The 23,037-nt window shown below is 44.6% G+C and overlaps 1 long non-coding RNA gene across 5 annotated transcripts in view; it reads left to right on the top strand.

Moving 5' to 3' along the window:
- The first annotated feature begins 519 nt into the window (after nt 1-519).
- LOC140471566 (uncharacterized) overlaps nt 520-23,037 on the top strand; it is a 32,558-nt gene continuing 10,040 nt past the window's right edge. For 2 of the 5 annotated variants that reach the window (XR_011957101.1, XR_011957100.1), the window contains exons 1-5: nt 520-604; nt 2,462-2,568; nt 8,886-8,974; nt 11,397-11,504; nt 11,772-11,951. This is a non-coding gene — a long non-coding RNA (uncharacterized lncRNA). Of the gene's footprint in view, nt 605-2,461; nt 2,569-8,885; nt 8,975-11,396; nt 11,505-11,771; nt 11,952-17,578; nt 17,724-23,037 lie in introns of all 5 variants that reach the window. The other 3 variants (XR_011957099.1, XR_011957102.1, XR_011957103.1) reach the window with 2 other exon arrangements.

Raw genomic sequence — 23,037 nt, 5'->3', positions numbered from 1 at the left:
AGTTGAGGGATATGCGGATCAAGCATAAAAGAGGTGTTGAGGTCTGGGTTGGCCCAGCCATGATCTGATAGAATGGGGGAACAAGCTGAAGGGAATGAATGCCCTATTCCTGTTCTGATTCCTTGAGGCTCCATTTCATGCTTTTTTTATCTCCAAAGAAGAGTGTGATACAATGTGCTGAAGATCTCAGATGTTGTGAAAATGGTGTGTTTATGTACTGGTTCAGATGGCATTGATTCATCAATCACAGCGATACAGTCATGAGTAGGAAGGGAATTCCCTCCATGAATAATGGAAATCTACTGCAGAGCTCACACAAAGGGATCCTTCCCCTCAGTGAACTCTCCCATCACATTATCCAACATAGCAGCTAAAGCAGCACGCACTCCGCATGCTCGAGCCAACAAAGGGACCAGGGGTGATTGATGTCAGCACCGGACCAATGAAAGGACGGTGGGCGGAACTGGAGGACCAGGGGAGGTTGGTCCTCCAACCAATCAAAGTGAACTAGGGGCAGAACTAGACTAAACCACGTGGTTACCCTCGCGCGCAGCGGAGAGTCGCTGTAATGAATTTTCCGGAAGTTATGGAGCGAAAGGATACGGTAAGGAAAGAAACAAATAAACAGAGGGAAACGGGAGAAAAACTGTATTGCTATGAGGGGAGAGGTTTTACAAGCATGTTGTGCACGTCGGAAAACACAAATTTGAACTTCCCAGTCCCGTGTTTGTAGTAAAAGGGAAATTGCCTCAGCGCGGCTGCAGGCCTGAGTGAGCACCGCCATCTTTATTCGGGGCAACGATTCACTGGACACGTGCGCAGCCGCCATCTTTGTAGGGGGCAAGGTGCAGCCAGGCGCATGTGCAGCCTTTCTCTGGGACAGAGTCATTGGGCAGGATTTTCACAGAGTACATTCAAACTCAGAGAAATGGATGTTTATTTCTGGATTTGTTTCGTCATTCATTTAAAGGACTTGCTATCGTAACTGAGTTTGCAGGTCAATCAAAATTGGAGGTATTGTGCATAGGGAAGAAGGTTACCTCAGGTTACAGTGAAATACTGATCAGATACGGATTAATTTAGATAAATGTGAGGTGCTGCATTTTGGAAAAGCAAGTCAAGGCAGGACTTATACTCTAGGGGAAAGTGAAGACTGCAGATGCTGGAGATCAGAGCTCAAAAATGTGTTGCTGGAAAATCACAGCAGGTCAAGCAGCATCTAAAGATCAGGAGAATCGACATTGCGGGCATGAGCCCTTCTTCAGGATTCCTGAAGAAGGGCTCATGCCCGAAATGTCGATTATCCCGATCTTTGGATGCTACCTGACCTGCTGTGCTTTTCCAGCAATACGTTTTTCAGCCCAGGACTTATGCACTGAATGGAAAGGCCCTGGAGACGTTTGCAGAACAAAGAGACCTTGGACTGCAGGTTCACAGTACTTCCAAGTCAAGTTGCAGGTAGATAGGATGATGAAGAAGGTGTTCAGTGTATTTTCCTTTTTTGGCTAGAGCATTGAATATAGGATGTGGGAGGTCATGTTGCTGTACAGGACATTCATTAGGCCACTTTTGGAATATTGTGTGCAATTCTGGCCTGCCTCCTATCAGAAGGGTGCTGTGAAACTTGAAAGGTTTCAAAAAAGACTTACAAGGATGTTGTTAGGGTTGGAGGATTTGAGCTACAGGATGAGGCATAAAAGGCTGGGGCTGTTTTCCCTGGAGTGCCATAGGCTGAGCGGTGATGTTATGGAGATTTATACAATCATGAGGAGCATGAACAGGGTAAATGAACAAGGTGTTTTCCCTGGAGTAGTGGTGTCCAAAAGTAGAGGACATTGCTTTAGGGTTAACGGGGCAAAAATTCAAAGGGGGCTAAAGAACAACTCTTTCATGCAGTGGGTGGAATGAGCTGCCAGAGGAAGTGGTGGAGGCTAGTACAATTAAAACTTGTTGAAGGCATCTAAATAGACACATGATATGATTAGGAAGCGTTTACAGGGATATGGGCCAAGTGCTGGCAAATGGGAATAGACTAGGTTCGGATACCGGGTTGGCAAGGATGAGTTAGACCGAAGGGTCTGTGTCGGTGCAATACGTCTCTTTGACTGTGGGATCATAACAGCTTCTACAGCTCTACTTCATCTCTGGGCTCCCTTATGAGCACTTTGTCAATATCTAGCTTGCTCAGTATCAAACAATGGGTGTATTTTTGGTCTGTTTCGTATTTTACGATTACTTTTACAGACATTTTTGTAAGTTAATTTTTCTCTGCCGCCCAGCCCCTGACCATGTGCTGCTTATTAATTTTCTTTCTGGAAAATCTTTGACACTCAAGAATTCTTTTTTCCAATAAGCAAGTGTATTTTCCTTCCATTTCGGACTATCAAATTCTGCACCATTTTCATTCCCTGTAATCTGTTTTGCACTGCCTGAAACATCAACTGTGTTTCTCCTTCCACAGATACCAGTGATTAATGCCAAAGTCCTGTTGCTTGTGGAGAGGGTGATGTTTGACTTTCTTGTACAGCTGCAGTTTGTGTGGTGAAGGTACTCCCACAATGTGGTTAGGTAAGAGATATTACAGAGTATTCATTACAGCAACAGTGATGATTTGAAGGTAATGTCCAAATCAAGAACAGTTTGTAGTTTTATCATCATGCTTATAATTTCACAAAAATATTATTGGGAACTTTAGACATAAGGTCAGAGACTGATGGTATTAGGTCAGGTGACCAAAAGCATTGCCAAATAAGCAGGCTTTGAGGAATGTCTTAAAGGAGGAAAGCAGACCTGTGAGGTTTTGGCTGCGAATTTCAGAAAATGATGCTTTGGCAACTGTAAAAGCAGCCACACAGGTGAAGTAATGAATTAATAGATCATTGGGAGTCTCGAACAGAATGGGTTGTCGAGGTCTTCACGGATGTGTGATGCGGCAAGCTAGGGATGATCACAACCAGGAATTAAATCAAGGGTCAGAATTTTAAATTGAGGGATGTGGGCCGGATGCTGGCAGGTGGGACGGAATTGGGTTGGAATATCTGGTTGGCATGGACGGGTTGGATTGAAGGGTCTGATTCCATTCTGTACGTCTCTGTGGCTCTATGTTGTTGATTATGAATAGGAGCCTTGTGATGGATCAACAAGTTTTGGTACGAGGGAGTACTTGGGCAGCAGAGATTTAGTTTTTCTTTAGATTACAGGGAGATTGAATGTGGGAAGCTGGCCAGGAGTGTGTTTGGATACTGACGTCTGGAGATAACACAAGGTGGATGACAGTATATGAGCTGAGACAAGGGTAGAATCAGCTAGAAATAGTGATCTTGGAGTGGGACTGGGCTGTCACCCTCACCTCACCTCTGGGATTCAGCTGGTTGTCAGGTTGTGAATCAGGGCCGTAACACAATCGGGAGCTGAGTGACCCTGGTGGAGCCTAAAATGAGTGTCACTCAGCTGGCTATTGCTGTGCAGATGCTGCTTGATACCCCTGTTGATGACATCTTCCATCACTTTACTGCTGATCGAGTGTGGACTGATAGATGGAAATTGCTTGGGTTGCATTGCCCTGTGTTTTTGTGCTGAACATCCCTGGGCAAGGTTCCACATTGTCGCTAGATGCCAGGGCTGGAGCGGTCCTTAGCTTGGTGGGTGGCAAGTTCTGGAGCTCAAACCATCAGTATTATTGCCAGAATATTGGTAGGGCCCGTAGCCTTTGCACTACTTAACCATTTCTTGATGTTATTCACACTGAATCAAACTGGCTTAAAACTCACATCTGTGATGTTGGAAATCACTGGAGAAGGCTGAGATGGATCATCCCACTTTGCACTTCTGGCTGAAGATTGCTGCAAATGCTGTCATCTTATCTGGTGCGTGGGCGTGTGAGACCCCTTCACCGGTAAGGGTGGGGATATCTGTGATGTTTCCTCCAGTGAGTTATTTAATTGTCCATCACCGTTCACAACTGGGTGTGGCAGAACTGCAGAGCTCCGATCTGATCTATTGGTTGTGGGATCGTTTAGCTCTGTTGCTTGCTGCTGATGCTGTTTGACATGAAATAGCTTCAGGAAATGGTTTAAGTAGAATCCAAAGAGATCAAACAAATATATCACAGACAAAAGATTAACTGGACCAGAGAATAGGACCCCTTAAAGATTAACGAGGCTGTCTATGGAACCACCAGGGGTGGGAAAGATATGGAAATATTTCACGTCATTTTTACTGGAGAAAGATATGGAAGCTCGAGAGTTTGGAGAAATAAACAGAGAGAACTTGAAAAGTATCCATGTTACAGTGGAGGTGTTACTGGATGTCTTGAATTGCATCAAGTTGAATAAAGCCCTGGGACCTGATCAGATGTATCCCGGAACTTTCTGGAAATCTAGGGAAGTGATTGTTGGGCCTCTCCTGAGGTATTTGTATCATTGATAGCGACAGATGAGGTGCCATTTTTTTAAAAAGGTGGTAAGGAGAGGCCATGGAACAAGAAAATAGTGAGCCTGAAGTCAGTGGCAGGCAAGTTGTTGGAAAGGATTCTGAGGGACAGGATATCCATCTATTTGGAAAAGTAAGGAATAATTATTGACTGTTCTCAATGTGGCTTTGTACGTGCACAATAGTGTCTCACTAACTTGACTGAATGTTTTGAAGTGACAAAGAAAATTGATTAAACCAGGCTGTGAACGTTGTTTATATGGACATTCGACAAGATTCCACAAAGCAGACTGGTTAGCAGGGTTACATAACATGGAATGAAGGGGAACAAGCCATTTGGGTACGAAACTGGCTTGATGGTAGGAGACAGAGGGTGATGATGGAGATTTGCTTTGTGGACTGGAGGACTATGAGCAGCAGTGTGCTACAAGGATCAATTATTGGGTCCTTATATAAATGACTTGGATGTGAATATATGAGATATGGTTAGTAGCTTTACACAAGACACCAAAATTGGAGGTGTAGTGGACAGCGAAGAAGGTTAGTTCAGAATACAACAGGATCTTGATCAGATGGGCCAGTGGAGCAAGGAATGGCAGATAGAGTTCAATTGAGATAAATGTTAGCTGTTGGATTTTGGAAAGACAAATCAGGGCAGGACTTATACACTTACTGGTAAGGTCCTGGGAAGTGTTGCTGAACAAAGAGACCTTGGAGTGCAGGTTCATAGTTCCTTGAAAGTAGAGTCACAGGTAGGTAAGGGAGTGAATGCAGCGTTTGTTATGCTCTCCGTCATGTTGTTGCTGTACAGGATATTGATTAAGGCTCTTCTGGAATTCTGTTTTCAGTTCCAATCTCCCTGTTCCAGGAATGATGTTGTGAAACTTGAAACATTTCAGAAAATGTTTGCAAGGACTTTGCCAGAGTTGGACAGTTTGAGGGCAGTGCATGTTTGGAGTGAGCTGCCAAGGGAAGGGGTGAAGGAGAGTACAATTACAACATTTAAAATACATTGATTAAGCCACTTCTCGAATTCTGTTTTCAGTTTGATTTTCCCTGTTCTGGGAAGGATGTTGTGAAACGTGAAAAGGTTCGGACAAGATTTACAAAAACGTTGCCAGGTTTGGAGGATTTGGGCTACAGGGAGAGGCTGAATAGGTTGGGGTTAATTTCCCTGGAGAGTCCAAGACTGAGAGGTGACTTCATGGAGATTTATAAAATCACGAGGGGCATGGATAAGGTGAGCAGACGGGGTTCTTTTTCCTGAGGTTAGATGGGTCCAAAACTGGAGCACATGGTTGAGAGGGCAACGATTAAAAGGAATCTAAGGGCAACGTTTTCAAGCTGAGTGTGGTGTGTGTATGGAATGAGCTGCCAGATGAAGTAGTGGAGGCTGATAAAATCACAACATTTAAAAGGCATCCGATTGGGTACGTGAACAGGAAGGGTTTTGATGGATACAGGCCAATAGCTGGCAAATGGGACTCCAGTAGTTTAGGATTCCTAGTTGGCATGGATGAATTGGACCGAAGTTCTGTTTCTGTGCTGTATATGTCTATGACGTTAATAAACTAAGATGCATTCCTCTTTTGTGGAGAGCAAGCTGAAGCACAGATAATTGTCCTTGGAGCTGAGAAGGTGAAACAGTGATTTTGACCTGGTGCAGATTTGGTTCCAAGGTCTTGAATTTGAGGAGAGAGAGGAATTGTTAACACTGTCATAACTTTTAGTAACTACTTTCAAGTAATTGGCAAATAATACAAAGTGAAAATGTGAACATTATTGTACTCAGTAAGTTCTGAGCATCTGGAACAGTCTGAATGACACAGATTCAGCAGGTATTCTGAAAGAGACTTGGAATTTTAATTTTTAAGGAAAGATTTGGGGGGCTGTGGGCAAATAGGAGGGGATTTGGGACAGATTTGCAGCATCTCCAGAGGGAGAGAGTACAGCCCCAATGGGCTGAATAGCCCCCAGGCCCTGTGCTCTGTGGTACTGCCCCATTCACTGTGAATGATGAAGCTCATCCCAGGGCAGAGAGAGGGATTAGCCCTCCACTCTCATCACAATGGGGCCTGGCTGATTGACGGCAGCTCCAGACCAATGGGAGGAGAGTCTGTGTGGTCCTGCAGCCAATGGGAGTGAATGAGGGGTGTGGCCAGCAAGATGACACAGGTCCATGAGCTGTGCAGGTGCCGTGTCACTGGGTGGGGTTGGGAGAGACAGCAGAGACTGGGACAGAGGCTGTGGGACCTGAATTACAAACTCCCGGTAAATTAGAACCAAAAAACTGTGGAAGATGTAAATCAGAAAAAACAACCAGGAGGTTCTGGAAAAGCTCAGCAGGTCTGGCAGTATCTGTGATGAGAAATCAGAGTTAACATTTCAGATCCGGTGTCCCTTCCTCAGAACTGATACTGAGAGAAAAAAATGTTGGTTTATATGCAGAGGGAAGGGTTTAGGGGAGGATGTAAGGATTAAAGGATAGGTGGGAATAGAGCGAGAAGAAGGGTTGGATAAAGGAGTGGATAACGATCTAGCTGGGGGAGGGCTACTAGCTGTTAGTGGCTAACCATAGGTAGTGTGTAATGACAGGCTGTGAGAACAAGGACTGGTGTGTGGGGTAGGGGGGCTAGGACATGGGGTTGCTAAACTACGGTTAGCCACTAACTGTCTACGTCGTAAGCTGTTCTCCACAGACATCACTCCATGATTGGAGCTGCAGAGGACAGAGTTGCAGATGGGCGGCACGGTGGCATTGTGGTTAGCACTGCTGCCTCACAGCGCCAGATACCCGGGTTCTATTCCCACCTCAGGCAACTGTCTGTGTCGAGTTTGCACATTCTCCCAGTGTCTGCGTGGGTTTCCTCCGGGTGCTCCGGTTTCCTCCCACAGTCCAAAAATGTACAGGTTAGGTGAATTGGCCATGCTAAATTGCCCGTCGTGTTAGATGTAGGGGAATTGGTCTGGGTGGGTTGCTCTTTAGACGGTTTGTCTGATCTAAAAATCTCTTAAATATCCTTCCCAACCCCCTCTATACTCCTCAAAGATGTATCTTAAAGTTGTTCTCTTTAATCAACATTTCCAGCATTCGTGAAGCACTTTAGGAGATTTGTCAGTGTGAAAGGCTCCATACAATGCAGGTCGTTGTTGTTAATGTCTGACATTAGGAGAAACAGGAATGAACACTCTCTCTCTTATACCTGATAAACAGCAGCAAAAGCAGGAAGCACTGAGCATGCTCCAGCCCACAAAGGGCCTCTGGTGATTGATCTCAGTGCAGGACCAATAAAAGGATGGGGACGGTGCTGAAAGACAAGGTAGTGCCGGTTGGTCTGAGTGAATGAGGGGCGTGGCTACACTCAACCACGTGATAAGCCTCTCGATTAGTGGTGCTGGAAGAGCACAGCAGTTCAGGCAGCATCCAAGGAGCAGCAAAATCGACGTTTCGGGCAAAAGCCCTTCATCAGGAATAAAGTGATACCACGTGATAAGCTTCACTGGCAGCACTGTGATGTTGTGATCAAGGCATTGGAAATGTGTGAAGGTGCAGGGCATGGTTAAGGAAAGACATATTGATCAGGAAGAGAAGGAAATTTTAATGGAACGGGCTGAGACGTTTTACAGAACTTAGTGCACATCGGAAAACACAAATTTGAAAATCCCAGGCCTGTGTTTGTGGCAAACGGGAAAATGCTTCAAATGGTGAAAGGTGTGAGTGATCGCCGCCATCTTTATTGGAGGCAGTGATCCACGGGACATGTGTGTGGCTGCCAACTTTGAGAGGGGCAAGCTGTAGGGGGACGCATGCACAGCCTTCCTTGGCAGGGAGTGATAGGGCAGGATTTACACAGTGTCAGAGTCAGGATGTTTTCAATGTCAAAGAGTGTGATGCTAGAAAAGCACAGCAGGTCAGGCAGCAGCTGATTGGTGGGAAGGAAGATGGAAACGTAGGACAGGTCAAAAGGGCAGTGCCGAGTTGGAAGGCTGGATCTGGGATAAGGTGGGTGGAGTGGAAATGAGGAAACTGGTGAAATCCACATTGATCCCATGTGATTGGAGGATCTGAACACCGATGATGAGGCGTTCTTCATCCAGCCATCAGATGCCTGGGATTTGGCGGTGGAGGAGGCCCAGGACCTGCATGTTCTTGGTGGAGCAGGAAGGGGAGTTAAAGTCTTTGGGCACAGGCTGTTTGGCTTGTTTAGTGTTTTACTGTTACTTTCACAGACCTTTTGTAAGTTAATTTTCCTCTGCTGCCCAACCCCTGACAATGTGCTGCTCTCTCAACGGACTAAATTTTCCACAGTATCTTTGCCAGTGAATAAATCTTTTTTTCAACAAAAGAGTGCATTTTCCTTCCATTTCTGACCATCAAATTCTGCAACATTCTCACTTCCTGTAATGCATTTAGCACTCCCTGAAATATCAACTATGTGTTTCTCTCTCCACAGACACCAGTGATTAATGCCAAAGCCCCATTGCCTGTGGAGAGGGTGATGTTTGACTTCCTTGTACAGCTGCAGTTGGTGTGGTGACTTGGGTAAGAGATGTTACAGATTATTCACTCAGTGACAGTGAAGAGTTGACAATGTGTGTGCAAATCAACAACGGTTTGTATTTTTATCATTTTTATAATTTCACAGAAATTGAGAATTTCTGACATAAGGCCACAGATGGGGATATTAGGTCAGGTGATCAAAAGTATTGCCAAATAAGCAGGTTTTCAGGAATACATTAAAGGAGGAGGCCAGTCTGAGAGGGTCAGGGTGCGAATTCCAGACTGTGTTCCCTTGACCGTGTCGAAACAGCCAGACTGGTGAAGCAATACATAAATGCATCTTTGGGAGTCTGAAAGAAAATGAGTTGTCGAGGTCTCTCAGGTTGTGTGGTTCAGGGAGACAGGGATGTTCACAGCCAGGAATTACATCAAGGGAGAGAATTTTAAATTGTTGCTTGGAAGGAGCCTTTTGATGAATCAACAAGTTTTGGTGCAAGTGAGCACTCGGGCAGGAGGGTTTTCGATACTCTTGGGATTATATGTAAGTTGAATGTGGGAGGCTGGCCAGGACTGTGTTTGGATAACGTAGTCTGGAGATAACACAGGGATGGACGAGTATTTCAGTAAATGAGCTGAGACTAGGGTGGAGTTGGGTGATGTCACTGATGTAGAAATAGCAGTTTTGGAGTCGGGCCCCTCCTCATCACTCCCCCTCCCCAATTCACAAATATTTTTCGTTGTTCTGTCTGTCTTTTTTGGTTATGTCCTTCTCTCCAATTCTGCTAAGAACTAATACTTGACCTCAAGGTTGTTGGAAAATCCTGCTCCATCTCCACTCTCCCTTTCCTTTCTGAATTCCTCATCTGTGGTGTCCATCCAGGATCTATCTTTGTCCCCTCCTGTATCTCACCTACACACTGCCAGGAGGTGACATCGTATTGGTTTCACATGTACACTGACGATGCCCAGCTCTCTCTCCCTATCATCCCTCTCTATTGCTCCACTGTTACTCATTCATCAAACTGCTTACCACTCGATTGGCTGCAATTTCCTCCACTGAAACACTGCAATGGTTAAACCCATTGCCTTCAGTTGCTATTACAAATTACTTTCCCTTACTGCTCAGCCCCTCCCTCTTACTGGGAAATGCCTGAGGCAGAACTTAACAATATTGCTCTCATGTTCTGACCCCAAGGTAACCTTCTGATCAGACATCTACACAATTGCAAACACCTGGAATTCCAATCTCTAAAATGTTGCTTTTCTCCACCTCACCCCAGCTCCATTGCTACTGAAACCCCTTACCCATGTCTGTGTTGCATTAAAGTTGACAAATCTAAAACAGAACCCTTGATTCTGCAACTGACCCAGAATCTGGTTCTAGGATCCCTCATGATGGGACACATCCTCTCAGTATTTACCCTGACATACCCCTTAATAAGCCTATGTTTCAATAAGATCGCCTCTCATTCTCCGCCAAATCCAATGAGTCCAGTCCCAACTTCTTCAGCCTTTTCTTAAAAGATAGTCCCTGCAAACCAGGGATCATCCCAGTAAATCTTCTCTGAATGCTTCCGATGAAGTGATGTATTTCCTTAAATAAAGGGACCAAAATTTCTCTCATTACTCCATATGTGGTCTCACTCGCATATATAAAGTGGCTCTCAGGTATATACTCCAAACGCTTATACTGCAAATCCCCTGAAATCAGGAATAATATTCCATTCCCCTTCCTGATGACCTGTTGTAACTGTGTGCTAGCTTTCTGTGTTTCCTGCACAGTTACCCCCTGGGTCCCTTTTGTGTTGCAGCTTTCTACAGTTTCCACCATTTAAATAGTCCTCTGTTCTTTTATTACCTCCTCCAAAATGAACAACTTCACATTATCCCAAGTTATGCTCCATTTACCAACTTGTCCACTTCTCCGAATCCATCTCTGTAAACTGTTTATAATCCTTTTGGAATTTTACTGTTCTACATTTTCTAGGAGACTCCCCCCTCATTCTTCTAAATCTTTCCAGGGAGCACCAGGCAGTGGGAAGCATGCTGAGTTGCTGTCTTTTCAGAGAGACTCTTTGGAATGACTGGGAGGATCTTGCTGCCCTTTGGTCAGAATGGAGACAACTTGCCCATCGAGCTGCATGAGCCTTTCACCCCCCCCCCCCCCCATGTCTTATTGATGAGGCACAGCGGCAGAACGGAAGGAAAGAAAAGGAAGGAAATCCTGCTCTCCAAATCTCACTGACTCTTGGAACATTCTGTCCCATGTGTCAAAGATCTGCCCTGTTCAGTCACATGAAGTCCCAAGTTGGAAAATCATAGAAACCCACACAGATTTCCCCCTGAACTGACTACTGACCTCCACAAGGGGTAATATGTACAGTCATCCTGGACCAGGAGGAGGGGATGGTGTGAGTTTCTAACCTGAACTGACAGTGACAGATTTTATAAATTTGTATTACAGGATACTACAGGTGGATATTCAGATGGCAATCTCAGTAACTGTAATGCCAAACTCTGATTGAATTACTCCATTCATCAGGACCTCAGGACCTGGATATTTGCACTGTGTGTGAGTATTTTGTTCCAGCTCAATTCCATTTTCTGCATAAAAATTCTCCTTTGAATCAAACCGTCCTGTCAATAGATCTCCCCAAAATCTTAAATATGTGTCCAGTAATCCTTTTATGATGAGTTGATGAGTGCAAGGTTTAACATCCTGTTGTATATGTTTTGTAAGCACTTGTCTCTCAGCTCCCCTCAATTTCCTTTGCTACAACGAGAACACCTCAGTTTCCCCAAACCCCTGATTCCCCAGTGTCTGTTTGCTCTCTATAAGGTACACATCAGGATCGTGTTGGAACATTCTCCACTTGCCTTCATCAGTGCAGCCCTCAACAGTATTAAAGAAAGCGAACATCCTCCAGGACAAAGCACTGTGCCTGAGTGGTGTCCCATCCACCACCTTCAGCATTCCCTCTCTCCACCCCCGATGCACAGTGGCATCACTGTGTAAAAGGTAAAGTCAGCATTGTCCTACCAGACCATAGGGCTGCTCTCTCATTAGGGAGAGATGTCTGGTGGTGGTTTAACCTGAAGGTTACCACAGCCCAGGCAAGGGGAGAGGTTGAGAACAAGAGTCCATCTATTGTAGATGGATATTCTTGATATGTATTAACAACACCCATGTCCCTGCAACTAAAATCCCCCATTCCTTGAACCATCCTGGTAACTCTCCTGTGCCCCCTCTCAGGGACCCTGCCATCCTTCCCAATGTGTGGGCAAACTCTGGTTTGCACAGACCCAGCTGCTCTGTGTTCCTGTGGGTGATGTCATCATCGAGCAACACTTGCACTAAACCTCACTGTCTGTGAGGGTGGGAGACACAAATCCCGAAATCATTTGAGATGTATTTAGTGTGCACTTGCTATGCCATGATAGATGACACTTTTCCACATGTACTGGAAAATAGAGGAGGATAATAGTATGGTGGTAGTTTTCAGTCGTAGTTTTCTTTCTCTCAGATTCGATGGACCACCAGAGCGTTTTTCTGTTCTGTAGACCGCTGAGATGTTTATTATAGGAATATGACAGGCTCCATTGGACATCAGGTCAGAAACGGTGATACTAGAATAGATGACACATGATTGGTCGATTTTCTTGGGAGGAAAGTGAGACGCAGAGATTTAAGAGGAAATTCAGAAGCTCAGCGCAGGAATTGTAAAGGGCAATCATCAAGTGAGAAATAAACATTGGGCATCCTGAAAGCTGGAAATAAAGAAAGGCACATTTAGCAGAGCTTTGAGAGACTGGAGGGGATTAGACAGGGGGAGGATAATGAAGCTGGAGGAGATGCAAGTTGGAAAGGATTGTGAGGATGGAGGATGTTACAGAGATAGAGAGATTTGTGATAGAGGTTTTTGAATTTTGAGGCTGGAGTGGAATTATAGAGATGAGGAATATTTGTAAGGCTGGATGAGATGGCACTGATAGGGAGAGTTCCAAACATAGAGGAATTTACAGAGGTAACGAGTCATAAAGTTACACAGCATCGACACAGAACATGTGGTCCAACCAGTCCGTGTCGACCATAAATTCGAACTGAACTAATCGCACCTGCCTCCACTTGGTCCAAGTCCATCCTAGCATTCCCTGTTGATATACGGGTCCAAATGTTTTTTTCCTATTAGAATCCCATTCCCCTACCCTTTTGCTCTACATTTACCCCGACTAATTCACTCAACCCAATCATTCCTGAACACTATGGGCAATTGAGCACGGTCAGGTCACCTCCCCTGTACATCTGTGGATTGTGGGAGGAAACGGCAGCACCTGGAGGAACCCACACTGTCATGGGGAAGAATATGCAAACTCCACATGGACAGTCACCCAATACAGGAATTGAGCCTGTGTCCCTGGTGTTGAGAGGTAGCAGTGCTAACCGTTGAGCCACTGTGACACCCTGAAATTGTAATTGCATTCACATCTACCACGTCCTCTGCAAGTTTATTCCACATGTGAACCACTCTTGTGCAAAAACAAAAAATAACATCGGAACTTCTTTTTAAAGCCTTACTTTTTAATTTGAGAAAAGGATGTCCCCAATCTTGAATCGCAACCCCTCCTGGAAAGGGCACCTGCTGTTCACATTACCAAAACTCTTCAGGATTTTATAAACCTCTAATAAGTTCACCCCTCAGCCTCCTGTGCTCCAGTGAAAAAGGACCCAACCTATCCAGACTCTGCTTATAATTCAATCCCTCCGTTCCCATCACCATCCTGGTAAATCTCTTCTGAACCTGCTCCGATTTAATAATATCCTTCCTATAACAGCACAAGCAGAACTGGGCACAGTATTCCAGAAGAGGCCTCCCCAACATCCTGTACAACCTCAACATAATGTCCCAACGCCTATATTCAAAGATCTGAGCAATGAAGGCAAATGTGCTAAACCCCTTCTGAACCACCCTGTCTGCATGTGACACATAGTTCAAAGATCTGAACCCCTCGGTCTCTTTGTTCCATATCACTATCCGAGGCCCAACTTTTAATCAGTCTAAGTCCAGCCTTCGTTTGTTTTACCAAGATGTAATATTTTGCATTTATTCCAATCCAAAAATCACAAACATCCTTCGAGTATAGAGGCAAGAATGTTACAGAGATGTTACAGGTGCATGGTTCTCTGAAAGTTGATTCACAGGTAGACAGGACAATGACGAAAGCTTTTGACACACTGGCCTTCAGCAGTGCATATCACTGAGTATCGAAATCAGGGAATTACGTTACAGTTAATAGGATGCTGGTGAGGCCATACTGGTAGCGTAATGTTCAGTTTTCCTTTCAATTTACTATAGGAAGTGTGTTATTAAATTGGAAAGACGGCTGAAGACATATACAAGGATGTTACTGTCTCAATAGTCTGAGTTATAGGGAGAGTTTGGACAAGCTGGGATATTTTACTTTAGCCTGTATGAGGTTGAGGGGGATCTGACAGAAGTGTATAAGATCATGACAGGCATGGACCGAATGAATGTACTCAGTCTTTTTTCCCCAGGGTTGGGCAATCACAGACTAGAGGGCATCAGTTTAAGGAAAGAGGGGAAAATCAGTAAGGCAAAAAGGGGACAGGAGACCGCTTTGGCGAATAGGGAAAGGGTTTTTACAAATACATTAAGAGCAAATGGGTCACTAGAGAGAGAATAGGCCACCTCAAAGATCAGCAAGGCAGCCTATGTGTGAAGACACAGGAGATGGAGTTGTTGGGGGGGATACTAAACGAGTGGCATCAGTGTTTACTGTGGAGAAGGACAGATTTGTGGGGGTTGTCAAGATTAGAGATCGTGAGGGTGGGTGATGAGATGGGAGGCAATTGGAGGATGTTACAGAGATGCTTGTGATACCAGAGATAGTGATGTTTCTGAGGCGAGAGAGGATTTCTAGAGATAAGGAAGAGTTTAGTCTGGATGAGGTGACAGTGATCTGGGGAGTTGTGAGCATGGAGGAATTCAGAGATAGCGAGAGTTTGAGTCTTAAAATGATACAGAACAGAGACAGACCCTGTGGTTAAACCAGTCCGTGTTGACCATAATTCCCAACTAATCTAATCGCACCTGCCTCCGCTTGGTCCACATTCATCCAAATATTTCCTATTTATGGACTTGTCTAAATGTCTTTTAAACATTGTAATTGTATTCACAGCTGCCTCTTTTTCTGGGAGTTCACTTCACACATGTAAAGGTAAAAATAAATCCCCAATTTATTTTTTAAACCTTTCTCCTCTATTTTCAAATTGTATGCACCCAGGTCTTGAATCCCCCCCTCCCCCTTATCTACACGCTTCATGGTTTTATAATCCTTTAAGGTCATCCCTCAACCTCCTACGCTGTAGTGAAAAAGCATCCCAGCCTATCCAGCTTCTCCTTGTGACACAATCCCTCCATTCATGGCAACATCCCGGTTAGTCTCTTCCGAATCCGCTCCAATTTAATAATATCCTTCCTATCACAGCACAACCAGAACTGGACACAGTATTCTAGAAGAGGCCTCCCCAGCATCCTGTACAGCCTCAACCTAAATTCCCAACTCTGGTACTCAGAGGTCTGAGCAATGAAGATAAGTGTGCTAACCACCTTCTTAATCACCCTGTCTACATGTGACACAGACTAAGAAGACCTGTACCTCTCAGTCTCTTTGTTCCATATCACTACTCAAAGCCTTACTTTTAATTAGTGTAAGTCCTGCCCTCGTTTGTTTTATCAAGATGCAATATTTTGCATCAGTATTTACTGTGGAGAAGGACACGGGAGATGTAGAATGTGGGGAAATAAATGGTGACATCTTGAAAAATGTCCATACTACAGAGTACGGGATGTCTGGAAACGCATAAAGGATGGATCAATCCCCAGGCTTTGATCAGTTGTACCCTAAAATTCTGTGGGAAGCGAGGGAAGTGATTTCTGGGCCTCTTGCTGAGATTTTTGTATTATTGATAGTCACAGCTGAGGTGCCAGAAGACTGCGGGTTGGTTAATACGGCGCTACTATTTAACGAAGGCAGTTTGGACAAGCCCAGGAACTACAGATGCTGTGCTAGACTAGGTGTTGGAGGGAGCCCTGAGCGACAGGATTTGCGTGTATTTGGAAAAGCACAGACTGATTAGGGATAGTCAGCATAACTTTCTGCATGGGAAATCATGTGTCACATACTCGATCTGGTTTTTAAGAAGTAACAAAGAGGATTGATGAGAGAAGAGTAGTAGATGCGATCTATATGGACTTCAGTAAGGTGTTCGACAAGGTTCCCCATGGGAGACTGGTTATCAAGGTTAGATCTCACGGAAGTAGCCATTTGGATATAGAACTGGCTCAAAGGCAGAAGACAGAGTGTGGTGGTGATGGATGATTATTTTTCAGACTGGAGGCCTGTGACTAGTGGAGTGCCACAAGGATCGTGCTGGGTCCACTACTTCTCATCATTTATATAAATGAATTAGATGTGAACACGGGAGGTATAGATAGTAAGTTTGTAGATGGCACTAAATTGGAGGTGTAGAGGACAGTGAAGAAGGTTACCTCAGATTTCAATGGGATTTTGATCAAATAGGCAAATAGGCTGAGGAGTGGCAGATGGAGTTCAATTCAGATAAGTGCGAGGTGCTGCATTTTGGAAAAGCAAAGCTTAGTAGGACTGATACACGTCATGGTCAGGTCCTGGGGAGTGTTGCTGAACAAAGGGACCTTGCTGTGCAGGTTCATAGCTCCTTGAAAGTAGAGGCGCAGGTAGATAGGATAGTGAAGGTGTTTGGTATGATTTCGTTGATTAGTCAGAGTATTGAGTAAGAGAGTTGGGAGGTCATGTTGCGGCTGTTCAGGACATTGGTTTGGCCACTCTTGCAATATTGTGCGCAATTCTGTTCTCCACCTATCACAAAGATGTTGTGTAACTTGAAAGGTTCACAAAAGATTTATAAGGATGTTGCTAGGGTTGGAGAATTTGAGATATAGGGATAGGCTGTACAGGCTGGGGCTGTTTTCCCTGGAGCGTCAGAGGCTGAGGAGTGATCTCAAAGGTTTATAAAATCATGAGCATGGATCAGATAGATAGACAAGGGATTTTCACTGGAGTGGGGGAGTCTAGAACTAGAGGGTATAGATTTAGCGTGAGGGAAAAGATATAAAAGGGACCTAAGGGGCAACTTTTTCATGCGACGGTGTTGTGTTTATGGAATGAGCTGCCAGAGGGAGTTGTGAAGGCTGGTACAATTGCAACATTTATTCGGCATCTGGATGAGTATATGAATAGGAAGGGTTTAGAGGGATATTGACCAAGTGCTGGCAAATGGGACGAGATTAGGTTCGGAAAACTGGTCGGTATGGACGAGTTTGACTGAAGGGTCTGTTTCCGTGCTGTATGTCTGTGACTCACAGCCGGGGATCAGCTCAGTGGGTTTCAGTCTCTTCAAAGGTAAATCTTACTCTGTTTTACTTTTTCAAATCTGCAACATTCAGTAGGGTGAGTGTTTACTAGTTTAAGTGCCTCTGTTATGATCTTTTGGTTGAATGTTTTAAATGTAAAATACAGGTACTAATGTATTTGAGAGTAGTCTTTTGTAAAGCTGTAAGACTCTGCCTTTTTCTGGGTCTACAGATTAAGGTGCAGAGATGGCCATTCGTACAGTGATGTGCACTTCCTGGAGGAGAGTAGGGGGAGTTTGAATGATCCTGAGGATAGCCTACAGGAAGTGATGCAAATCCTCTTGGATCACATGGATCAGATGGAGCGGTGCTTAATGGTAATGAAGAATTTACAAAAGTCAGGATGTGTGATAGGTGGCAGTTTCAGGCCGAAAAACTGCCGATACAGTCAGGTAGATGGGTTACCTCTCGGAAAGGTAGGAGAGGGAGGTAGGTAGAGAAGGAGTCTCCTGTGGCTATCCCCATCAAAAACAAGTATACTATTTTGGATAATGTAGGTGGTCATAGACTCTCAGGGGAATTTTGCACTGACAGCCAAGTTACTGCTACTGAGACTGGCTCGACTATAATGAGAGGTATATCAGATTCCAAACGCTCAAGGATGATAAGGGACTCTGTAGTTGGGCACAGACTGCCCTTTCTGTAGCTGACAGACATCAGAATGGGGTGGTACCTCCCTGGTGTCAGGATCAAGGATGTTTCGGACAGGTAGCAGAATATTCTCAAAGGGAAGAATGACCAGTGAGAGGTCATTGTACATTGGTACCAATGACATAGGAAGGGGAAGAGATGAAGTCCTGATGAGAGAATATAGCAAATTAGCCTGGAATATAAAAAAGTAGGTCCTCGACCATAATATCTGCATTACTTCTGGTGCTACATGCTAGTGAGAGTAGGAATAGCAGGATGGAGGGGATGAATGATTGGCTAAGGAGCTGGTGTAGGGCAGAAGGATTCACATCTTTTGATCATTGTAAGCTCCTCTGGAGTAGAGTTGACCTGCATAAGAAGGATGGATTGTACCTGAATTGGAAAGTGTCTAATATCCAGGCAGGGAGATTTGCTAGTGTTACTCAGGTGGCATTAATCCAGTAAGGGTAAACCCAAAGAGATAGTGAGAAAAGAGGTAAGTCTGAGGCTGGTACAGTTCAGAAGTCAGACAGTCAAGACAGGCAAGGGCAAGGCACAGAACCAGGTGGAACTGACAAGTTACACTACATTTACTTCAATGCAAGAGGCCTGACAGGGAAGGCCGATGGGCTCAGGGTATGGTTTTGAACGTGGCACTGGGATATCATGGGTATTACAGAAACGTTACTCAGAGATGGGTAGGACTGGCAGCGTAATGTTCCAGGGTATCGATGCAAGAGGAAGGATAGAAAGGGGGACATGAGAGGAGGCGGAGTGGCCTTTTTGTTTAGAGGTAGCATTCCAGTTGTGCTGAGGGAGGATATTCCTGGGAGTACGTCCAGTGAAGTTATTTTGGTGGAACTGGGAAATAAGAAAGGGATCATCACCTTGTTGTTACTATCTGCGTGGGTTTCGTCTATTTGCTCTGGTTTCCTCCCATTATCTAAAGATATGCAGGTTGTGTGGATATTCCAGGCTGAATTGCCCATATTGTTCAGGGATGTGCACGCTAGGTGGATTAGCCATGGGGAATGCAGTGGTAAGGTAGGAGTCTCTGAGGGTCCGTGTGGTTGTGATGAGCTGAATGGCCTACTTCCACGCTGTCAGGGTTCTTTGATAATTCTACTAGTTTTAAAATAGTTACAGAAAATAATAGACCAGATCTAAATGGTGTTCTAAATTGGACAAAGGCGAATTTTGACAGTACAAGGTATTCCTTTGCTATTCCCAGGCTGGAAAGTGGGAACATAAGAACATAAGAAAGAGGAGCAGGAGTAGGCTACATGGCCCCTCAAGCCTGCTCTTCCATTTAATAAGATCAGGGCTGATCTTTTCATGGCCTCTGCTCCACTTTCCTGTTCTCTCACCATAACCCTTAATTCCTTTCCTGTTCACAAATCTACCTTTTGACCTAACGATAGTCAAGTCGATAACCTAAACTGCTGCACTCAGCAGCAAATTCCACAGATTCACAGATTTAACTGAAGAAGTCCATCCTGAACTCAGTCCTAAATCTGATACCCCCTTATTTTGATGCTCTGCTCCCTAGTTTAAGCGACCCCAAGCGGAAATCACCTCCCTGCTTCTATCTTATCTACTCCGTTCATAATTTTATTTTTTTTCCCATCCAACCTCCCATATTTCGAAATTCCAATGAGCATACTACCAGTTTCCTCAATCTCTCTGCATCCGCCAACCCTCTGAAATCCTGACTGAAACTAGTGACCCTCCTCTACACTCCCTCCTGTGTCAGTACATCTTTGCGAATGTAAGGGGACCAAACCTGTACACAGTACTCCAGGTGTAGCCTCCCCAGCACCCTGTACAGCTGCAGCATAACCATCCCTCTAGCAATGAAGGACAATATTCCCTTCACTGTCTTAATTACCTGCTGTACCTGAAAACCAACTTGCTGTGATTCGTGCATAAGGACACCCAGCTCCCTCTGCACAGCAGCATGCTGCAAGTTTTCACCATTTCATCATCAGTTTGCTGTTAGTCTGACCAAAATGGATGACTTCACGTTTCCCAATCTTGTCCTTCATCTGCCAGATCCTTACCCACTCACATAGCCTATCTGTATCCCTGTGCAGACTTACAGTGGCCTCGGCACACATTGCTCTACCACTCATCTTAGTGAAGTCTACCTTTCATGAATCGATGCTGTGTCTGCTCAATGAGATAATTTCTATCCACATAGCTCACTATTTCTTCCTTAAGAGATCGGGCATTTTCCCCACCAAAGAAGTTATGCTAACAGGTCCATTTTAAAATATTCGCATCACATTTGTAGCTTGCCAATCTGTCAGAGCTGTCCCAGAGTCCAGCAAATTTTAGTGAATTATCACGAGTGCATTTGCTATTTACCCACTGCCATCTGTTAACGTCCCCTGGGATGCACTCCATCACGGCCAGGAGACCCATCTACCTTTCGGCTGTTATCTTTCCCAACACCACCTCTTTACTGAGAATGATTGCTTCTTTGTCCTCATCTGCCATTGCGTCCATAGGCCTGCAACAACGAGAGTACACAGACAGTATGTTCCTGTTAAGGCCTTAATAGGTAGTGTAGGGAATGCTGCCTGTCGAGAGAAATTGAGAGTCTCGTCAAGAAAATGAAGGAGCGATACGGCAGGTGCAGACAGCTGGGTTTGTGTAAATTCCTGGAGGAGTATAGGGGCAGTCGGAGTCTCCTCGAGGGAAACCAGGAGAGCAAAAACGGGACATGAGAGAGCTTTGGGAAATAGGTTCCCAGAGAATCCAGAGATTCCAGAAATACACTAAGGATAAACGAGTAAGCAGGCAGAGAATAGGGACCCTCAAAGATCAAGAAAAAGGTCCTATTTGTCCGAGATAAGTATATACCTGTCAGGCAGGGCGGAAGCTGTAGAGTGCAGGAGCTGTGGTTTACAAAGGAAATGGAATCTCTCTTCAAAAGGAAGAAGGCGGCTTATGTTAGGATGAGATGTGAAGCGTCTGTTAGGGCGCTTGAGGGTTACAAAATAGCCAGCAAAGTCCTAAAGAAAGAGCTCAGAAGTGCCAGGAGGACACATGAGAAATTGTTGGCGGATAGAAACAGGGTAAACCCTAAGGCTTTCTATAGGTATTTAAAGAATGACGAATAAGATTAGGGCCAATCAAGGATAGTAGTGGGGAGTTGTGTGTAGAGTCAGAGGAGATAGGGGAAGCACTAAATGAATATTTTTCAACAGTATTCCCTTTAGAAAATGACAATGTTGTTGAGATTACTGAGATACAGGCTACTAGACTAGGTGGGATTAAGGCTCATGAGGAAGAGGTATTAGAAATCTTGCAGAGTGTGAAAATAGATAAAACCCATTTGGCCCAGTGAACTTATCCCAGGATCCTCTGGGAAGCCAAGGTAGAGATTGCCGAGCCTTGGCATTGATCTTTAAATCATCATTGTCTACAGGAATAGTGCCAGAAGACTGGAGGATAGCACATGTGGTTCCCCTGTTCAAGAAGGGGAGTAGAGACAACCCTGGTAATTATAGACTAGTGAGCCTTACATCAGTTGTTGGTAAAGTGTTGGAAAAGGTTATAAGAGATATGATCCAGAAAAGAATAATTTGATTAGGGATAGTCAGCACGGTTTTGTGAAGGGTAGGTCGTGCCTCACAAACCTTATTGAGTTCTTTGAGAAGGTGACCAAACAGATAGGTGAGAGTAAACCGGTTGATGTGGTGTATATGGATTTCAGCAACGCGTTCGATAAGGTTCCCCACAGTAGACTATTGTACAAAATGCGGAAGGGTGGGATTGTGGGAGATAAAGCAGTTTGGATCAGTAATTGGCTCGCTGAAAGCAGACAGTGGTGATTGATGGGAAACGTTCATCCTGGAGTCCAGTTGCCAGTAGTGTACCGCAAGGGTCGGCGTTGGGTCCACTGTTGTTCGTCATTTTCATAAACTACCTGGATAAGGGCGTAGAAGGATGGATTAGTAAATTTGCAGACAACACGAAGGTTGGTGGAGTTGTGGATAGTGACGAAGGATGTTGTAAGTTACAGAGAGACTTAGATAAGCTGCAGAACTGGGCTGAGAGGTGGCAAATGGAGTTTAATGCGGACAAGTGTGAGGTGATTCACTTTGGTCAGAGTAACTGGAATGCAAAGTACTGGGCTAATGGTATGATTCTTGGTAGTGTAGATGAGCAGAGAGATCTCAGTGTCCAGGTACACATTTCCTTGAAAGTTGCCACCAGGTTGACGGGGTTGTTTAGAAGGCATACAGGGTTTTAGCTTTTATTAACAGGGGGATCGAAATCCGGAACCATGATGTTATGCTACAGCTGTACAAAACTCTAGTGAGGCTGCACTTAGAGTATTGTGTACAGTTCTGTTCCCCACATTATAAGGAGGATGTGGAAGCTTTGAAAGGGTGCAGAGAAGATTTACTAGGATGTTGCCTGGTATGGTGGGAAGGTCTTACAAGGAAAGGCTGAGGGACTTGAGGCTGTTTTCGTTAGAGAAGAAGGTTGATACGTTACTTAATAGAGACATACAAGATAATCAGATGGTTAGATAGGGTGGACAGGGAGAGCCTTTTTCCAAGAATGGTGACGGCGAGCACGAGGAGATATAGCTTTAAATTGAGGGGTGATAGATATAGGACAGATGTCAGAGGTAATTTCTTTACTCAGAGAGTAGTCCGTGTATGGAATGCTTTGCCTGCAACGGTAGTAGATTCACCAACTTTAAGTACATTTAAGTCGTTATTGGACAAGCAAATGGACGTACATGGAATAGTGTTGGTTAAATGGGCTTCAGATTGGTATGACAGGTCGGCGCGACATTGAGGGCCGAAGAGCCTGTACTGTGTTTTAATGTTCTATGTTCTATGAGCAATATGCTGTAAGGATCGTTTCTGGGTCCACTGCTTTTCTTCATTTATGTAAATGTTTTCTATGTGAATATAGGAGGCATGGTCAGTGACTTTACATAGATACCAAAATTGGAGGTGCAGTGGACAGGGAAGAAGG

Source organism: Chiloscyllium punctatum, unplaced genomic scaffold (assembly GCF_047496795.1).
Source record: "Chiloscyllium punctatum isolate Juve2018m unplaced genomic scaffold, sChiPun1.3 scaffold_121, whole genome shotgun sequence".
Lineage (NCBI taxonomy): Eukaryota > Metazoa > Chordata > Chondrichthyes > Orectolobiformes > Hemiscylliidae > Chiloscyllium > Chiloscyllium punctatum.
The sequence above is the reverse complement of the archived record's forward strand: the minus strand, read 5'-3'. Positions and strand labels throughout refer to the sequence as shown.